Consider the following 17,031-nt stretch of genomic DNA (forward strand, 5'->3'; position numbering starts at 1 on the left):
AGGAGCAGGATTATGTGACAGCCATGGGGCCCAGCTGAACCTCTTTTTTCACAAAATATTTCCTTGGTAGAATGTTAGGAGCCTTTTTTGTCTACATCTATATTTCCTGAGTGAAATGAAATATGACACACCCCTCAATGTTCCCCCCACCAACAGTGCCTCATTTACATAAGGGAAGAAAATGATATGCAGTCACTACTTTTTTGCAACATATTTTTTTTGTTACAGAATCTTTTATCAGTATTCTAGACTTTGCCTGCTGAGCTAGCCCACATGAATAAAGTAAGATGCAAATGGTGTGCTCATCTCTGCTGACCCTGACTTTGAAAACTGCTTTTTCTTTTCCTGCTTCTCATCTTTGACAAAAGAGAGACAGGTATAACCCTAGAAATCAGCAGGTACAGCTGCTGGTCTTCGAGGTGACCTGAATCCCTCTTGTCATTACATAGAATTTCAGTACAGTGGATATTGGGAAATGATGATGCTGTAGGAAATAGTAGATGATGGATGCCAGTTAGGCTAACTTGATAGTTCCGTATTTCTCAACCAAATTCTTTCCCTCCATTCCCTTAACTACCGCTCCTTCTGGTCAATTATTCCTTTCTGTCTTGCTGGTTTGTCTGAAAAGCAGCCTTGATGCTAAAGGATCCATGTACATCCATCAAGTTTCAGATAGAGGAAGGAAAAATCTCTGAAAACATCTTCCCTACCTGTGCTACCAAGCTTTCTCCTGTGAGTTCTCTTCACAGGGCAAGACTGCATAAACCAGTTCCTGAAGATACCAATACTCACACCACCTCTCTTTCACATGCTCATAAACTTCTCTGTCTTATTCCCTCTGTCATTAGAGCCTTCACTAACTTTCCTGTGGTGTACATGCTTGTTCTCAATAATCACAACATCTCCTCATTCTTTAGCTCAGATCTCACCAAGACTAAAACCACAACTCACACACACAGAGTACTTGTAAGCTTTTCTGCTCTGTCTTGCACTCTGACATATTGCTATCTTCACTCATCGCACTACTGAAATCACTCCCGTGACTTCTGCCTCCTTAAATGATGTTGGGGGTTTTTTGTATCTTCACTGATCCCTGTCTCTTACTTTCTTTTCCCTCTCAACACTTGGCTCTCATTGGCTTCCAGAGCTCCATCTTTGCTTCTGCCTTTTGACAGCTGAGGCTTCCTTTTCAATTCCCATTTGCCATGGAAATCTCAGCAGGCTTTCTTCCCTGGTGCATCAGTACCCAGTCACATTGGCACCAGTGCATTTATCTTGGTCTGTCCATCCATCCAGTCCTACATTTTAGCTGTTATATCTTCTTGGGGAAGTGTCTTTGCCAATTCAACTTTCATATGGCTGCTGCTGAACTTCCAAGGAGCCCCCTGAGGTGCTATTCCAATTCCTCCAGTCTCTTCATAAGCATTATTCTTCATTTTGTCCTACCCTCTTGCTTGAACTAATCAAAGTCAGTCTTACCTCAGGGCACATGGGTCATGCCCAGGCTTTGCAAGCTTTTCTCTCAAAATCACAGCATTCTTGCATGTTTCCTGCCCTTTCTCCCCCTCTCAATATAAGGATGTCCTTATGGGAGACATCCTTAACAGCCCCTTCATCCCTATCACAAACAAAAGCTGGTACACTTATCCTTGCCCATTTTCTCAATTGTTTTAAGTTTCTTCCCTGACTCTCTCTTTTACCATCACTCAACTTTTAATTTTCTTCCTCCTTCAGAATCACACCCACTTCTAACCACTTTTAATTCTTATCATGCCATGTCTGTCTTTTTCTGCTTTATCTGTGATATAAACACTAATCCTTGAAAAATCTGTTGCCACTCCTTTTTAAATACTTATTTTCATTCCACCTGAATAGCTATAATACAAATATAAAACTTGGGCAATCTATCTTCCCTTTCTACCCTGTCTCTTTCAGATAAACTTGAAGGAATTTGCTAGGAAACTGGATTTTTTTTAGCAGTCTAAAAGAAAAAAAAAAAAAAACCTGCCCAGTATTGATTAAAGAACAATTTGATAAAAGTGATATAAATGGTTTTAGTGTTTGTTGATTTTTTGCTTCCACCCACTCAGGGATTACAATGTACCATGAACAAATTAATGTAAATTGATGAAAGTCAAGCAATCACAAATATATGAAAGAATCTATTAACTGCCTGGAGTGCACTGATATAAACATTAAAATATTTTAAAGGTTGACATGGGGGATAGAAATTGTGGTTTCACTGTGCTGAGAAAGGAAGAAAATTAATAAAATGAACTTACAAGGCTAACAACTTTTTTGCCCAGTCCAGCAATTTCACAGTCTGTTTGAATTTCTTCATCCTCTGCACAGTGCTTAATTCCCTTAATGTCCACAGACTCATGGAATAGTTTGGGTTGGAAGGGAAACAAACAAAGTAATTTTGCCTTTTGGGAGTCCCAGATCCTGATACTCTGTGGATGCAGCTCTGCCACCACTACTATAAGCCATAAGCATGCTTATATTTTTGGGGTATAACCAGTCCTGTAGAAACTCGACTGACAGTTCTGCCTAATACTAAAAGCAGTGAGTAAGCCTGAACACAAGTTTGGATAGGGTTGAAGATGAGTTCTCGCTTCTTCACATTTTTAAAGGAAATTTTAAGGGAAATGGAATCTTGCAAACCAGAAAAGAAAGGCTTACAAGCACTCCAGAAAGGAGATAGGATCAAATGAAATGCAACTGAAAGAAACCCAAAAAAAACCAGAAAATTGGGACATTTAGTGACTTCCAGAAAGTGGTCTGGAAGGAAAAAAAGTGCAGTGCAAAGAACCAAAACATGCCAAAACTAAGCTCACATATGCTGCAAAAGCAGGAGAAAAAATCAAGGAGGAAGACAGAACTTTGAGGGGAAGATATGAGACATGGCATGGATATTAAAAAAAATCGTTGCCAAAGTCAAAGCCATCAAAAGGCATGGGATGCCATCAAGTGCAGGGACATGGACCAAAGCTTACCAAAATTCATCCCCATTGAAATCCTGGAAAGAGAAAAGAAGGACTTCAGCCTCACCCCTGAGTTCTGACAGAACAAGGGAGCTGTGCAATGTATCTATCCATGCAGAGAACATCCACGACCAAACGTGGCCTTGGGCACTGCACTTTGTGCTGGTGGAGCACAGAGTCTGAATGATGGCAGAAATGGAGATGACCAAGGAAAGGGGAGCAGTGGAAGATGCTGGAGTTACAGAAATATAACAGTTTATGCAGTTACTTTAGTCATGCATGGAGCTGGGTCATGGAATGGTTTGGGTTGGAAGAAACCTTAAATAGTGAGTTCCAACCACTCTCCATGGGCAGGGACAGCTACTAGACCAAGCTTTCCATCAGTGCAGGCTTCCTGGCATTTTTTTCTTACTTCCTTTTTCTTGGACTTCCTCTTTTTTTTTGAGATGGATCACTCCTGAGGTTGGAGGAGGCGATCCTTGAATATTAACCAGCTTTCCTGGGCCCCTCTTCTCTCCAGAGCTTTATCCTGTGATACTCTGCCAAGCAGATCATTGAAAAGGCCCAAGTCTGCTCTCCTGAATTCCAGGGCAGTGAGCTTGCTGTACTCCAGCTTGCTGCCCTAGGGATCTTGAATGCCACCATGCAATGTTCACTGCAGCCCTGGCTGCCCCTCAGCTTCACATTCCACACCAGACCCTCCTTGTTGGTGACAATGAGGTCCAGAACAGCACCTCTCCTTGGTGGCTCCTCTGTCACTTGGAAAAGGAAGTTATCATCAACACATACACAAAATCACAGGATTCCTGAAACAGAAGTTAGGCATGGGAAGGTTTTTCTAAAACTGACCAGCAGAATTTCCCTTACCTAGGGATTTTTCTCATTCTGTTTTTACAGGGAGAACTATGTACTGCTGCAACTACATCAATATAATTAAAACACAATAAATAATTTCCTATGAGGGAGTCTGATAAGGTGTATAAAAGGGACTTGCACCACCCACTGTTATTTTACTGTAACGGGATATATAATATACACATTTTTGTAGATATGAAAGCTCTGTTTGGTGCTCGGAGAGAAACCAGGGAAACCAAGAACCAGCTCAGCAGGGGCTGATTGCACTGCAGTGCCTGCAGGGAGAGGAAAGCTGTGCTCCCTGGAGAGGGGTCTCCCAGCAATGCAGATAGGCTCCCCTGTACCAGGGGGCTTGGGGAGGTCCCAGCTGTTGGAAGGGAAGTCCCAGCCCAGAAAAGGTGGGGTGGGAGCCAGGAGGGTCCCTTCTGTCAAACCCTTCCAGACTGTATTCCAGGAAAAAGCAATCTCACCAAGCATCAATGGAGGTGCCAAAAAGCCAGAAGGATGGGCCTGAAGGTAAGGGAGGTCTTGGAGAGGCTTGGTGAGAGAGCAGTGGCTGGTGGCATAGAGAAGACTAAAAGGAAAAGCTCTCTGTAACTCTCCTGGACAGCTGTGAGGGGGTGCCCAGGGAACCAAGGCACATCCTGGCAGCATTACAGCTATTTTGGTCATTAAATCTTAGCCTCACCCTCCTCATGACACAGGCCAAGACCAAATGACTCAGGCTCTCTCTACAGTAGATCTCAAAGCAAAACATAATCTCATTAGTACAATAACCTAGGTTACTCATCTACACTTTCTGCAGCCTCCTTCCAGACCTCCTACTCTCCCTGGCCATTTATTTGGTCCAAAAATGCTTTACTCCAAATTAGCCCTGCTGTCACAGCTTTTCGAGAGAGTTCATCTCCACAGTGTGTGTATTCCTGGATTAAAAATTGCTGCAAGTCAGCCTTTGTCCCATTGGGAGCAAGGGGAAAGTTTTCAGCTTGTGCCATGCAAAAACCACTTTCTGATTTCTCACAAGGCATGTGCCATGATAGAAAAATGTAGTTACTTGAACAGCACAGGGGAGGGCTGGGAAGACTCCAAAGCTCTGCACTCAGTCATATGTATTAATTACTTAAATGAACATCATATGTATTAATTACTTAAATGAACATCTGTCACAAGCAAGTGACCTCAGGCAGTTAAGTCTGAACTCAAGACAGGCCTCTGAAGCCCACTCTGTTTTTATCATGTTGGTAGTTTCTGATAACAATTCTAGCACAAGTGTTTAAAAAAAAGGCTTGGAAAGGAAAGGGGGGAAGAGGGGAAGGAAGGAAGGAAGGAAGTGGCGGAAGGAAAGAAAGAAAAGAAAGAAAAGAAAGAAAAGAAAGGAAGGAAGGAAGGAAGGAAGGAAGGAAGGAAGGAAGGAAGGAAGGAAGGAAGGAAGGAAGGAAGGAAGGAAGGAAGGAAGGAAGGAAGGAAGGAAGGAAGGAAGGAAGGAAGGAAGGAAGGAAGGAAGGAAGGAAGGAAGGAAGGAAGGAAGGAAGGAAGGAAGGAAGGAAGGAAGGAAGGAAGGAAGGAAGGAAGGAAGGAAGAAAGAAAGAAAGAAAGAAAGAAAGAAAGAAAGAAAGAAAGAAAGAAAGAAAGAAAGAAAGAAAGAAAGAAAGAAAGAAAGAAAGAAAGAAAGAAAGAAAGAAAGAAAGAAAGAAAGAAAGAAAGAAAGAAAGAAGATGAGGCAGGAGACAATGTAAACCTGTTTGACCAGATGTGAATGAGCAAAAATCAACAGACTGTAGCAAGTTACTGCAAAAATTGTATAAGACAAACCCCATCCCCTTCACTACTGCTGTGAGTAAAGTGTTGCTTTTCACAGGACCCGCTTGACTCAGCCTAAAAGTCATGCAGCCACATTATTGGAATGCAGGTTTTTCCCAGTGGTTCTATTTTAGCCTTTTAATGACACATTTGAGGTGTTTGTTTTGAAAGCAGATCTGAGCTGCTAGATTGTGAAGTGCCAATGCATTAGGTATGACCCAGTGTAAAACTCCTTGGCAGTTCAGCTGATGAGGGGAGCAAATTCTTTAGCCACACTACATGTGCAACACAAGCTTTATTTCAGCCTCAGAACACATAAAGGCAAGTTGGGAGCAAAATCAGCAAGGCTTAAATGTGACTCCATGAGACACACCTGACTAAGTTAAACCAACAATGTACTGGGAACAAAAGACTATTTTTCATCCTCTTTTTTTTTGGCCAAGATACCTTCAAATGCTAATCTGTATAATGTACAAAGAGCCTGTAAAAACTTCCTTCTAAAATTATAACAACAGAAGAAATTAGGTCAGCTGCTGAAGAGTAGGTTTGGTATAATGAATCTGTGGCACCCCTGGGACAAAAAAAGGTAGTGCTTTTTGAATTTGCATTTTGTCAACTTACACAGCTGATTGCAGTGGGAGGAATTAAAGGCAAATAACACTAAGACAGGATTTTCCCAAACACTGGAAAACTGTTTGATCATTAATCACATTTGCTGAGCCGGTGATTAGGGTAATTGCTCTGTAAGGCTTTTCACAAACCCGTTGTCCATGGGGGGATCAGGAAGGACTATCCCCTGCCCCATGAAGTGCAGCACAGCCCAGGTGCCTCTTTGTGCCTTTTCCCCCCACTGAAGAGCAAATACTTGTCCCTGAAAAGGCACAAAATACTGATGGCTGCATATGGAATTGCCTAGTGGTAGGATTCACCAAAGCAGTATCTGTTTCATTGTAGCTGTATCTCATTTGCTTTCTAGGTGACTAGGCATTCTTTGGAGTGAGTTTTCTAAGTGGTTACTTAGCAGTGGGAACACAGAGCTGGAGTTTGAATGGACTTCCATAAAATCTTTCTGAAATGCTGCTTAGTACTTGAAAACACTTCTTTTCTTCAGTGTGGCAGCAGTAGTGCACAAGGTCTCTGTCGTGTCAGTGGCTGTGCAGTGCATTAATGCTGCCCTCAGTTTGGGCCTACCTTCCTTTTTTTTTTTATTACACAACTGCATAAAAAGGTTCTTGTCTGAACATGAAGCAATATTTGAACACTCTGTTTTAATTACTAGCACATGCATTTCTGTGACACACATCCCTGTGGAATCCAGGCATAGCCACTTTAATTTAGGAACACTGATATCATTATAATGAGCATAATGCAGGCCTTAGACTACATAAGACAGAAAGAAGAGCACAGCTCCTGTTCTTTCCCTCCCTGCAGATTAAAAACTCTATTGGATACTGCAGCATTCTTTTGTACCCTGGCTGTTAAAAGTTTTCTTATGGGTTGTTTTTTTTCTATGCTTATTATTTCAATAAGTATAAAATGTGTTTAGTTCTAAAGAAAACAAAATAATCCTGGTCTTCCTGTCAGTACTGCAGGCTCATCCCTGTGCTTCAGAAATCCACTGGATTCTTTCCCTCTCAGATCACTAGCTACCAGGGTTCAGCAGGATAACTTTATGCCTTGTTTACATTGCACAACAATCCTGTCTTCAGGTTCTGCTCCCAGTGTGTGTGCACAAAATGTAATTGCATCCAGCTCATTTGCTCTCTCTCTCTGTTATGTTATTTCTGAAGAGCCAAGAGGATTAAAAAAACCCCAGCAAACATTTGATGTGGTTATTAAACCCAGCTCATCTGACTTTAAGTAAACAAAGTAATAAATCTATTCAGAAATAAGATGCAACTTTTTACAGTTACTTTCCAGGAGACCCGTGCCTTAAGGAAGAAAGAGAAATTGAGGAGTTTTATGCCAGAGGCATTCCTGAGAAAGGTAAGGAGGTATGCAAATAGAAATCTAATCTGGCTCTGACGTGTGTGCTTGGGCAGAAAGCTATTGTTAGACAAACATGTTGTTCCTGAGCAGCACAACTAACGAAGCCTGATTTCCTACGGATTTGAGTCCTTTGTCCCACATCTCTTTCTCTTCACGGCAATAATCCCAGCTCTCCTCATGCCTCCAATCACGCTGCCACCACCAAGAGACAACAAACTGGGGCTGTTTTGGAGCTACGAATGCACTCGGTGTGGGCACGGCACGTGTGTGCTGCCGGGCCAGCTGGCTGGGACCTGCACATCATGGCTGGGAGCCCTTCCTTCAGGCAGGGCAGTAACTTGACTCTGTCCCTTATCCTGCTGCCAGACTTCACAAAATGTTTAAAAAAAACCATAATCGTGTCCAACACTCTCACTCTTTCAACTTCAGTCAAAACCTGATTTGCCAGAGGGTTACAAAAATTATTAGGTACAGGACAAACACCGATTGTGTAAGCTTTGTTTCCACAGGAAACCAGATTCAGAAGTTCAGCTACTTTTCTCTTAAAAAACAAAAAACCCCAACAGGGCTAATTAGGAAGTTTCCCCACAGTCATTTTCAGCTGCAATAGTTTTTATAAGAAATGGTGACTGACCTGCTGTCTCACACTAATGCTTAAGGTCTGATTAATTTTATTTTTTTTTAATAAAGAAATGTGTGAAAGCTTCTATTCTGCTGCTGACACTGACACCTTTTATATGACTAAGTATTTCCAGCCTACTGCACAATCATTACTGACCCTTTTCAAAGAAAAACATGCTGCCTCCTCTGTGGCCTGCTCTCTGTGCACCTCTCCATTCCAAGCTTCAGGAGATCTCCACTGGACTGCATTCTCCCACTGCCTGGACTTTAGACTACATTGAGCAACAGCATCGTCTGCTCCCAGCGTTCCCTCTGGCATATTTGCTTGAATTGTGACCTTATGTTTTGGTTTTGTTGTTTATTCCAGCTTCTTTAATACACACTCCCAATGCTACTTCACCAAGCTGCCAACTAAGAACGTGCTTTAGAGGACCTTATCTATTTCTCCTGAAGGAAACTAAGAAAATAAATAAATAACAGAGGACAGGCGGGCTGAAAGCTTGCACCTCCAAAACCACTTACTTTCCTCTTCCATCACACCTGAAAATCTCGATTATGGCTCCCCATGTATTGGTGGAGGAGAGCAGGATGACAAGCAGCCCTTGAGGAGGAGCAGCAGATGTGTGTCATTTCGCCAGAGGCAAAACACGGTGTTGCCAGTGAAACGGGGCTGCAGAACAAAGGATGAGAACACAGAGGCTTGCAATGCAGTGTTGCGACATCCCAGAGCTGGACGGTGACCAGCAGCTGGAGCTGGTGAACCGAAAAGGAGCAGAGGTTATTTGTGTCATCAATACACAAGAAAAGGCTTCCATTTCATGTGCTCTCCTCAAAATGCCTGCAGCTTCCCATCAGCCTTAGTTGGCTTGAGGCCAGCGATTGGATATGCACCCCAGATCTCCAGCCAGAGGCTCTGCAGCAGCAGGACAGTGGGGAGCAGCAGAGGCACCCCGGGGAGGTGCCCAGGCTGATGTGGGGCCAGGCACTAAGGCTGGGGTGAAATGAGGTGGCTCCAGTTTTGGGTTGAATAAGGAAGAGAATGTGCAAATCATAACGGGAGGTCAAAAAGACTGTAAAACAACCAAATTGCTTGTGAGCCTTGGATTCTGACAATCCAAGAAGCAGCTTTTCATGGCAGTGTGGGAAACTCCTTTTTTCAAACCAGGGCTGTGTGCTCAGAAGTAACTCTGTTTAAATACTGGATACAGTAAATGTAGAACAGTTTTAGGGCAGGTGTGTCCTTCCCTGCCCTCCCTGCATATGTGTGTATGTGTGTGTGTGTGTGTGTATTTCACACATTTCACACAGATTTCCCCTTTTTCATCTTTGGACTTCTGGGAGCAGGAGAGAGGATCCATCAAGGTGTGGTTGGGGCAGAGAGCACCCAGACTGAAGACTTTCATCTGCTGAGGACCTAGCAGGAAGAGAGGATAATTGAAGTACAAACTATGTTTGCTGTAATTAGATGTGCATATATATTAAAAATATCTCTAAAAAAATTTAAAATATCATTTCAAGATCAAAATAAGGTGTAGCACACTTCAGAATCCAGATGTTTCCCCCTTTAAACTCATCCTATACTGAGGGGAATGGCCCATTAGTGATGTCTTGAGTTTTATAGTAAATTATTTAATTATTTATTCTTCACTGGCAGAAGATTAGAAAAATAAAAAAAAAAAACAAGCCTTTAGAAATCACATCCTTCATACTCATTGAACACTAGGGCATGACACATGTATTTTGATGTACTGAAGTTGCTGTAAAAAATGCTGACATAGTCCTGACATTTGAACCAGTGGCTATAATGTTGTACTATAGCACTGCTAAAAGTTTCCAGATAGCCAGAAAATAAAAGGCATTTCCCTCCAGTGTTTACATAAGCCTACAGCAGAGGGAAGTTCTCTATGGAATCCTAGCTTTGCTAAGATAAGCACAACACAGTATAATGTGACTGTGCTGGTTCATGCAAATTTTCCAACCCCATCTCTTGCTGTTTCTAATGGACTCCTATTCCAAACCCTAAATTCTCTGATGGTCAGGAATATCTTTATAGTTTATACCCTAAGTGTACTTGTGGCAAGTCTGTGCCTGTCACCTCAAACAATTCTTTCCTTTTTCTTGTGTTTGCTACTAACATAGCACCAGTGAGAGCATTCCCAGAGTCTGCTTGGCTTCAGTTTTCATTTGTTAGGGGAAGTGAATCATATTTCTGAACAGCCTGGTTGCTCTTCCTCAGAACACTTACAGTTTGAATTGGTCTTTCTTGTCTTCCCATCATGAGGTAACTTCTTAACAGCATTATCTTTGTGTCTCCTTCAAGTTAGATTATGTGGAACCTGTAGTCAATATCTATTAGATCCATAGTGTTTCTTTTTCCTAGAAAGTCTGTTATACAGTTATTACCAAAGAAAGCTGCCACATTAGTCTGGCACAGTCTACCCTTGATAAAGCTATACTTTTTGTGCAGTTTTCCTTTTACATTTCCAAGTATTCTTTCCTTTGTGTTATTTGAACAGCTCCCTGAATGAGTGGAGGTAGCAAGCCACAGTAAATGAAATTGGATGTACTAGGGAAAGAGCTCAAAGAAAATCATAATTGTCATACAGATCAAATGTGGCTTCATAAATGTGTCTAGCTGACTAACATTTATCACATACCAAAAAGAATGAAATAAAGATTCTGGCAACAGCCTGTATCAGTCCACAGCATCAGTGCAAGGAGCTAGGTCTCTGTAGCACACAGCTGTACTTAGCCGTATTTATCAATCTCCATCACCAGTGCCAGTTACATATTTCATGAGCACTTCCATCGATCTGAACTCTGTGTTAGCAGAGACCACAAATAAAAAAAAAGCTACCCACGTACAGGTCTCTGGGGACAAGGTTTAAATGGAGTGAATCTATTATGCTGGCTAGCTAGGGACTCATTACTGAATTCACCATCCTTTGTCTTTGGAAATGCTAGAATTCATTCTGTGACAAAAGCCCTTTAGCCCTTGGGATCCCAGCAAAAGAGAAGAGTGTCTTTTTGTCATTCAATGGCCCTATTTCATCCCCATTGCCAGAAAAGATTATGCCAAGGGTCATTGTTTCTCGTCTTCAGGCAGGCTGGGATCTCTTCTGAGGGCAGAAGTTCAAAGTGCTGGCAGACCTGGAAAGAAGTGCTATGAAAAGCAGTCAGGAACTACCTTCCTGCTCCCAAAAGCTGGATTTCCCTGTATAATTATCCCAGTAGGAGCTGGAATTTGAGGGACTCACCTGAGTGTGGGACTGAGCAAGGCATAAAGGGTGGTGCTGGCCAACTCTCCCGGCCCTGTGTGGAGTGGAAAGCAAGGCAGTCTTTTCCCTGGCAGTGCAGGGATCTTTCCCAGCAACAGAGTTGCTGCACTCTGTGTGTGATGATTTGATGCTGACATAATGCTTCCATGTAACCCCTGATCATGGGAACTTCAGCACAGGCCTGTTAAACCATCCTTGCCTACACAGCTGCTGTCCAAAATTGCCCTTGTAACTTAGCAACGAACTTGCTCCTGCTATTGGTCCTAGGCCTTCTTTAATGTTACCATTTCTTGAGCTTTTCCCTTTCATTATCTGTATATATTTCAAGTATTCCTCCCCCTGAGGCAGTGCTTCAAGAAGCAATTCGCTCTCCTTGGTTTTGGCCTTTTATAGGCTATCTCTCCAATCTCTCTACAGAAATCTTACCAGAATGGCTACAGCTCATTGTGTTAGATCTATCACCACATCACTTAGCCCAGCTGTTACTTCAGTAAGGGTAATTAGCAAGGAACAATCAACCTTTGGTCACTTGCAATTAGGACCCAAACACAGTATGCTAGAGCAACATAGGTGAAAGATCTAAAAACCAGCCAACCCCCTTCACATGTTTACGTTATGATTTTCACACCAAGTCTAATGCAGTTTATATGAAAGTTCACTTATTTCCAATAATGTGCTTCATCCCAGGACAGGAGAAAAGTACACAAAATAACACTCCACTTTAATGGAATTGGAGAATGATTGGGTTGGAAGGGACCTTAAAGATTATCTGTTGCCAACACCCCTGCCCAGGACAGGGACACCTTTCACTAGACCAGGTTGCTCAGAGCCCCATCCAACCCTGAGCACTTCCAGGGATGGGGCATCCACAGCTTCTCTGGACAACCTGTGCCAGTGCCTCACCACCTTCACAGTGAAGAAATTTCTGGGTTAACACACTGCTACCAGCAGTTACAGGAACAGGCAGCCACGCTTGCTGCAAGGGCAGTTGTTGAACAGCTGCTTGTCTCCATTGCTGGGTTTTGTCCAAGAGCAAAGAGGAGCTGCATGCCTCAGCCTTCATTTGTGGACCAAAGAGACTGGCTTTGCTTATGTTTTCTTTCACCGTTGCTACTGTCTTATCTATTTGGTATCTTAGATATTTATACAGTACACATGCTTGTAGCACCTTGCAATTCCCCCCACCCCCCATATTTGTATCTGTTTCTATGCCATCCACTGGCTTGTTTTATTCAGAGGTATTTGAGTACCTCCGGGTCTTGTGGTTTTGCTGCATGTGGTGATGCACTAAGAGTGTACAAAAATATTTAAATTGCTACTTGAAATACAATTTGTACAAAAACTTAAACAAGCATCAATCAGAAGACTGATATGAATCCTCCATATAAATAAGCCTTTAACTTCAGTCAACAAGTAAAGGCTTGCAAGGGAGCCTTTGGTCATATTTTAATGCATTGAACACTGTTTTATTAAGAAATACATTAAAGCCCTCATTAAGAACACTGAAAAACAACCCCTGCCTCCTCCAAATCTCTCTATAACCTGGCAGGGACAAGAAAGCTTGAAAACAATATTGAAACTACAAATAGCAGATGAAAAAACCCAAAATAATTTATTAAATGACATATTGAAAATTTGAAGATAGGAACTGCAAAGGAAAATGAGCTATGAGTACTCAAGTACAGAGCTATGGGGTTCTTTTTTATTTTTTCCTGCTAGGTAACAGCAGAAAAAGAAAATACCTTTCAAAAAACTGGCTTTTAAGTAAATGGAGATGAGGTTTCTATAGAACATTTATTTACCTTTCACAGTGAGCACATTTTTGCTTTGTTAGCTGATGACTACCACTGTTTATCAGACATTCCCAACCCTCCAGTTAGCTGCACCTTATGAATCACCAAATTTATAACTTGTCAGGTGTGGTTTAATACCTCAGGGCAAACTGGGACCCTGTTGCAAGCAAGACATGTTAACTGCTTAAGCAGCTCAGCAGACAATATGTTGTTAAATGTGCTGAAGTCTTGAATGCATTTTTACTGTAGTAAAAAGAGAGAGTAATCCCAACATAGCTTTTTTTGAGAGCTGTAGTTTGGGCATGCCCAAACCAGATTATTAAAAATGAAACAATTCACATACAGGAGCATGCTGCAGTGCAGAGACTGGAAGGTGGCTAGAAGGATTAAAGAAAAAAAAAGTCAACTCAGTTTATTTTTAAACACGGTTCCTTTTTAGAGGGAATGAAAATACTACCATCTCTGCCATAATTTTCCTGTGGACTTTTGGAAGCGTGAGCCATATTTTACACTTCCCCCCCTCAATTTCCATATAGTTTGAGCTCCTTCTTAAAAAACTTCTCAGAGCCCAGTCCTTCTGAGTGGTGGTGCAATGTAACACATGAGACAAGGTAACTAACTACATCAAAAACCCAACTGAACAAAAATGTGAAATTGATGTGCAAGATCCACAGTAGGTGGGCTCAGTCTCTTCTGAGCACCAGCAGAGGTCTTTGTTTTTAATAGGCAGAGGCCTGTCACTTTATTTCGTTTCAAATGCTCAGTGAAGAGCTTGCTTAGGTGGTTAGGTCCTTGGCTTAGCTGGAGTCAAGGAACACAAGGGAACTCTGCATGTAAATCACAAGGCAATGGAATCGACTTCTGTTAAAGCCACGATATAAAAGATTTTTAAAATCTCCTGCCACTATCTGGATCTGGTTGTGGTAAGTAGCCTTTAAAAGTGGCCTTTGTATTTATTAATTTCTTGCATTCATTTCTTTAAATACAAGTGGCCTTTGTATTTATTCATTTCTTGCATTGCTGTAAGAATTTGTGAGTGTATAAAACATAGTATACCTTTGCCACAAGAAAACAGATCCTGGGTAAAGAGAGGAGAATGACTTGGAGTGACCCATTATTCTGGACAAGATCACAATTTACGGTGACACATTTAATAGCTGCCCATTCATGAAGTCACATGTATTCCCAATGTGTAGTCCTGCACAGGGTTTCTAAAAATGGAGAAAGACCAAAGCATGCTGGAGATTGAAGTGCAAGCAGTATAAATGCTGAGTTTTCCCTTCATGCTGAGAAACCTGCCCTGCTTCCATTCCTGACCCCCTTCAAGACAACTATCACTGTCTCTGTTGGTTGTGATGTAAACCCTGGAGCCCTGTATACAAGCTGCATTTGACCAGATTCAGTGGCTTGCTATAAATATGCCACTGTTATATTCATGTACGGCACAGCTCTGTTTAAAGTTCTCACAGAACATGTGCCACTTCCCCGCAGGGAAAGAAAAACAAACCACAACCAAAACAACACACCACCCTTCTTTTTTCCCCTCACTACATTTTTACTCATCCAACAAGAAGAGATTGTTCATGAGTAGTATTACTCATGACTCGAATAAAGCTGATATAACTTCAGAATACACCAGGGAACCTAATGAACTTCCAAGAGTTTGACAGGGTGCATGTGGGGTATTTGAAATGTTACACCGCACTGACATGCCTCACAATGGGGGTAAACATTGGCCCAAGGTTGATATTTATTTGCTGCAATATTTTGTTACTCATTTCCAGTACTTTTGTTTTTGATACCAACTAGGCACCCTCCCAAAAAACCCAGAATCTTCTTCCTTGGAAGGGGCAGACTTCAAAGGGATATTGTGCAAACGCTGACTGTCTTCCTCTATGATCTCCATGATCCTCTCACACTGCATGTTGAGGATCAGGGGTGACTGCTCTGACATACAACGTAAGCCTAAAATAAAGAAGCAACACCACAGCTTTAAAATGTTTAGCAATAGGGTAAAAAATATGTTTTAAGCAAAAGGAAGCTTTCCTAACAAAGACACAGCAGGCCATCTATCTCCAAGGGAGTATGCATTTGCTTTTGCTCAAAGTGACCCTGAAAACTCCAGACACGTATTCGATTGTAAATGAACTGTCTATTTAGAGACTAAAGGAACTGTATTGCTTATACAGAAATCTTTATTCTAAAATTAAAAAAAACCCCAACACCCAACAACAGAAACCTCAACAAACACCCCTTTAAATTCAATATATATATAAATAAAGGAAAAGCAATTTAAAAGAAAACATTCATATTTGAAACTAATAAATAATTTTCAAATATATTAAAACATTAAAAATTATTTTACTGTGTACTTATTTCTTGAAGAGACTTCAAATAGAGGTTTTGTAAAACATTGAATTGTTTTACAGAGTTCTGATAATTTTTAGAAACCATAATAAAGGTAGTTTACATGATTCCTGGGAACTCAGTGCGGAGATGCAAAACTAAGTCATGCTCTCACATCTTGCAGTAGTTCAAGAGAACTAGTTGCATGAATTTACCTAACTCTGCAGATTTAAAAAAACCCAAAATCCCAAACCACATGAAAAACCTCATCAGTTTTCCTGTGCAAGGTCTGCAGATAGTAGCAAGAGTAAGAAGAGAAAAGTCCACTAAAGCAGTATGACTCAAAACATCTTGAAGTACTGTTAATAGCTGCTTGGAGACAGGATTTCACCATTTTTGGAAAGGTCATTTAAGTGAACATTCACAACTAGGAGAAGTGTTATTCTAGTAAACCAAAACATTTGTGGTTAGTAAAATTGAAGCAGATTTCATATCTACATTAAAAATATGTTTCCATTTGTCAACTTGTGGTTTTAAGCACAACTCTACAACATTCTGGGAAATGAATGATGCAAGAAACACTTCTAAAGGAGAAGGGGCTAGACTGCATGGGATTTAATAGACAAAAAATATTTGAAGTAAACAATTTGTCTAATACATACCAGTGAAAGGGAGACTGCTCCCTTGTGGACTTTTACTGAAAACAAGAAGGAAAACAAAATAGACAAACTCAGGATACTCCCAGTAACATATCACAAGTAAATACAGTTTTGTAAGAACTCTGGATCTGAATTTGTTCTGCAAAACACAAAGAAGTTTTGATGCAACTCAGGCTTTCCACCAAATGGGATGATTCTAAATTTCCTTCTCCAGAAAAAAATTCTTAAAGAACATCCTGTCTTTGCTATGTAAATGGGGAAATTCACAAGAAAAACTCACAACTAGTGTTTGTACAGACAGACCCTTACTCATACATGCTCATAATAGCAATGGACTTTTCTTGAAAGTAAATTAGGGCCAGACCTCAGCTTCAGCTTGACTTAGAGAGAACCTGAGAGATCTAACATTTCTGGATTTTTTTCTTTTATTCTTTTTTAGTTCTTTTTATGCCAGGTAGGAACTGAACAGATAGATGAGATCAGGTCAGTTGGTCAGAGCACGGTGCTAATAATGCCAAAGTTGTGGGTTTGATCCCCATCCAGGCCATTCACCTACGAGCTGAACTTGATGATCCTTGTGGGTACCTTCCAACTGCAAATATTCTGCGATTTCTGAATCACTGGGGAGCTATGGCAGGTTTCAGCTGAGGTGGTTCTTTGGTACAACAATCTCATTTATTTTTCACTTGCGTCTTTTGACAGAGCT

This window comes from Zonotrichia albicollis, chromosome 1, assembly GCF_047830755.1.
Source record: "Zonotrichia albicollis isolate bZonAlb1 chromosome 1, bZonAlb1.hap1, whole genome shotgun sequence".
NCBI lineage: Eukaryota > Metazoa > Chordata > Aves > Passeriformes > Passerellidae > Zonotrichia > Zonotrichia albicollis.